This window comes from Notothenia coriiceps, unplaced genomic scaffold (genome assembly GCF_000735185.1).
Source record: "Notothenia coriiceps isolate Sejong01 unplaced genomic scaffold, NC01 NC01_scaffold00004222, whole genome shotgun sequence".
NCBI classification, from domain to species: domain Eukaryota; kingdom Metazoa; phylum Chordata; class Actinopteri; order Perciformes; family Nototheniidae; genus Notothenia; species Notothenia coriiceps.
In genome coordinates this window covers 1-4,068 of record NW_011336923.1, presented here as the reverse complement: position 1 = coordinate 4,068, position 4,068 = coordinate 1, and the positions used below count along the sequence as shown (strand labels likewise).

Sequence of the window (4,068 nt, the reverse complement as noted above, 5' to 3'; positions counted from 1 at the left end):
AAAGTATAAATATGCCTTATATAGGTATGGCCCTACACTATATTATTCAAATATAGCACGATAGGTCCACTTTAAGAAAAACACTTACCATCAACTTTGACGTTTGAGCACCAAGCCACGCAGTGTCCGCCTTCTCTCGTCTAGTTACAGCATGATCCAGAATACCATGATGAAGTCACAAAGTACAGCAGAGTGTCTTTTTCCTGTGACATCAGCCAGGAGCATTCTGGGTAGTGGAATAGCCTTACAGGTCCTAGCTTGGTTAGCTTAGCTCTTAGCTCTTTTCGTCTCCTGCTGGTCGCTACCTCCTTCATGGTAGTTAGGTCGCAGGTGTAGCTCTCTGGCAGGATGGCTGGAAGATGCTTTGGGCGATGATCGTCTCAAAGTCTGCTGCACGTATCCAGTCACTGCGCTTCTTTCTGACATATTGATAGGTTTATCCTTGTCTTATGCCACACATGCTCTAGTTAAAAATAGAAGAAGAGAGATGCATAATACAAACATAAATGTAGCTTTCACTAACCACTGCATCTACATGGGCTTCCATATCCATAGTCATGGATCACTCTGGTATATCTGCTGGTATCATTTAGTATGATGTATTTTCTGTGTTGTAGGAGAGTTTGTGAGGCTAGCTGACCTGCCCTGCCTGGTAGACCTGGTGTTTGTGGGAAATCCTCTGGAAGACAAGCACTCATCTGAAGGGACCTGGATGGATGAAGCCTCCAAAAGACTTCCCAATCTGAAGAAACTAGATGGTAAGACTGATTCTGCATCAACACAGTGGTGCAGGTTTGAGCCCTAAGCCTGGAATGAATGAATTAGCATTCTAGCTAGCTAATTTCATTTCTCATTTTTTTCAGGGACCCCAGTCATCAAACCGGAAGTGGACGAAGGAGATGGAGAAAGCTGAGAAGCGTAACCATCTGCAAAACTAGAATCACCTTTCCAAAGAGTCTTCCCTTTTTAAAGTTTTGTATGGTTTGTCATGGTGCTTTCCTTTATACAAAATTACTTTTACAACAGCACACCAATAAAAGCACACACGTACATTTTAAAACTATAAAACAATTATTAAATGGTTAATACCTGCTGGGCTTGCTACCATAAAAAAGCTTTTAATGAGACCTTATTAAAAGATTCAAAAGTGTTGTTGTCATATGCACAATAGCTACAGCGCAGTTGTTGGCAATACAAACCGTAAGTCCTTCTGAAGGCTCCTCCAGCAATGCAACATTCAATATACTTTAGAAATAAGAATAAAAAGACATGAAATAGTGCAAGTGACTAATACAAATGCAGAATTGGAGAGAGGCTTAATACACAGAAGCCTTCCACCGCACCATTTTAAACTGAAAATTGAAACAGAAGTAATGTGGCCAAAAAAACTTTTTAAACTTACAATGTTTGTTTTTTTATTGTCCTTGATTTTGTATGCATCTCTATGTACCTCTAGCAAGAACTAAAGCACAATGTAGCACACACACACACACACACACACACACACACACACACACACACACACACACACACACACACACACATTTACGTCAAATTGGACATTTCATACTGTTTTTGCTATCAGAATTCTCGAATACGCTGAAATTAGGTTCTATTACCAAACTAACTTCTCAGACGGTTATTAGCAGTAGCATTGCATTAGGAGGTTAAGTTTTTATTTACTATTCTCATGGGATTTGAAGGGACCATACTGTATACATCTACACCTCCCTAGCTTTTCAGAGTGAAACCTCGGATGACCTAAACACATCCATAGATCAGTTTGGCCCTGTGTTTGAGGTCATGTATTGTCTGTCAAGAGTTTTTGAAACTACTCTATTTTCAGGCTTATTTTGGATCAATACATTCTACATTGTTCCTGTTCATTGTGATACCAAGGTTAATGCATGTAGCATGTCTTCATTATTTACATTACACATTATCTGTGTACAATTATTTTCATGTTTTTAATTATTCAGTTAGGTTTGTACATACAATTGTAAGATGTTTTTTTATGATTTTGATTTTTGAAATAAATACTGTTGAAGTAAATCAGTTGTGCCTTGATAATATATGATAATATAGTATAGATTCAGTTCTAAACGGTTCTAAAGCAAGACACTTTATTTATTGTTGTCATCACATTTATTTCCAGATGTGAAGTGCTTTTTTAGATTTGACTTCTAGTACAGGCAGAGGGAAAACCAATTTAGAATGCCAAATTATAAATGTTTTTTTTTGCAGGCATTAAAATACATAAATTGCGTTGATTTGTACACAATTATTGCACAGAATGGTTTTCAATATTTGCTTGTTGGATGTTTGTTTCATAAGTGTAGACTTTATCATGGTCCTAGGTGTCGGTAACGCAGTTTAACGGCACCATAACACCGAAATATAAGAAGGAGAAGAAGAGTCACTTCCCTGGCAACAGCCTCGTACCCGGAAGTTGTTGTCTTCGCCGCGGAACTCAACTTCAAGCGTTAGATTTTAAAAATTGTGTGAAAAAGGTTGTCGGTACTGGTCTTAATGTAATAGCTGAGTGGATATACAGTTTGTTCATACTCGTATAGTAACTCAGCTGTGTGTAATGCAGCGCAGTGCAGCGGCAGTAAGTGTGGAGGTGAAGCAGGTGATAGCGGCTCTGTGCAGACTGCTCACGGCCACCGGGCTGGAATGTGTCCCCGCGCCGGAGCACTTCAGGCGGGCTAAGTTCGGAGGAGGACCCGCGGTGGTAGGTTCATCATGTGCTGTCACCGTCAGGGGTGGAATGTAACTGCATTTCCTGTCCTGCTGTTACCTATATTGCAGCCTACTTATTACTCATTTAAAGTTATTTTACAGCTTTATATTTTCTTTTGACAAACGTGCTAGTGAAAATTAGAATGCATTTAATTAAGAAGCAGTGCAATGTGAAAATACGCACAGAAAGAAGTGTGGGGATCTTGTGCCTTGCTCAAGGGTACATCAATAGTGCCCAAGAGTACCATTAACAGTACTTGGTCAGTTGTGGGATTTAAAGGTCCCATGTCATGCTTTTCCGGTTATCACCCGTCCCCTTGTGTGTTATGTACAGGGGTGCACATAACTTTTTTAATGAGTTACTCAGATGAGTACCAGGAGACAGCGTTTGGTACTCACCCCACACGAAGCGTGGTCCTCCTCAGTGTCTCCTTCACTGTCCTCTATTTACACTTCTTGCATGCTAGATGATGAAGATGATTAAGATGCACCTCCCTGTCTCTTTTTAAGCCTCCGATTTGCTTTCTCCAAAACTTGTTGCCAAAACTGAAGTCCTTGCATTTCCTGAGGCCAAGTTGAAGGATCAAATACTAAGAAATGATCACATGACTTGAAGTCATATCTGATTTCAGATGTGGGAAGTTACTAAGTACACTTATTCAAGTACTGTACTTAAGTACAATTTTGAGATATTTGTACTTTAATTGACTTTGATGCTACTTTGTACTTCTACTCCACTACAGTTCAGAGGTAAATGGTTTACTTTTACTCCATTACATGTATTGAATACCTTTAGTTACTTTACAGATGTGGATGAATGGTGTGAAATATAATCAAGTCTTAAATCAGACTTGATAAATATAAATAATATATATGGTAAAACATATCATATATATTATTCTGAAATGGACCAATCTGCACAACTTTTACTTTTGGTGCTTTAACTATATTTCGATAATACTTTTCTAATTTTACTTGAGTAACATTTTGAATGCTGGACTTTTACTGTAACAGAGTATTCCTACACACGATCTGAGTACTTCTTCCACTTCTGTCTGATTTCAAACTCTTCCATTAACACCCTGGCCCTTTCTCATTTCTCTAACTCCCCTCCTCGACTCCTATCCTAGACTCCTATCCTCCAGACTTAGTCCCGCCCACAGGAGATGCGAGCGGAGGAGCCGAGGAGGGGAACCGAGGAGAGAGGAGGGGAAGCAGCAGGCGGTTAGAGAAATGAGAACTCCTCTCCTCTTAGCGGTCATTTTAAAGAGATGTCCATTAATGATGTACAGGAGGTCACAGCAGCACTCTGTCTGATGGACAGAT

General features: G+C 39.6%; 1 long non-coding RNA gene across 1 annotated transcript; it reads left to right on the top strand.

Moving 5' to 3' along the window:
* The first annotated feature begins 351 nt into the window (after nt 1-351).
* Nucleotides 352-2,052, top strand: LOC104942158 (uncharacterized). The gene is made up of 2 exons (XR_797973.1): nt 352-758; nt 864-2,052. It is a non-coding gene; the product is annotated as an uncharacterized lncRNA (long non-coding RNA).
* Nucleotides 2,053-4,068: the final 2,016 nt, after the last annotated feature.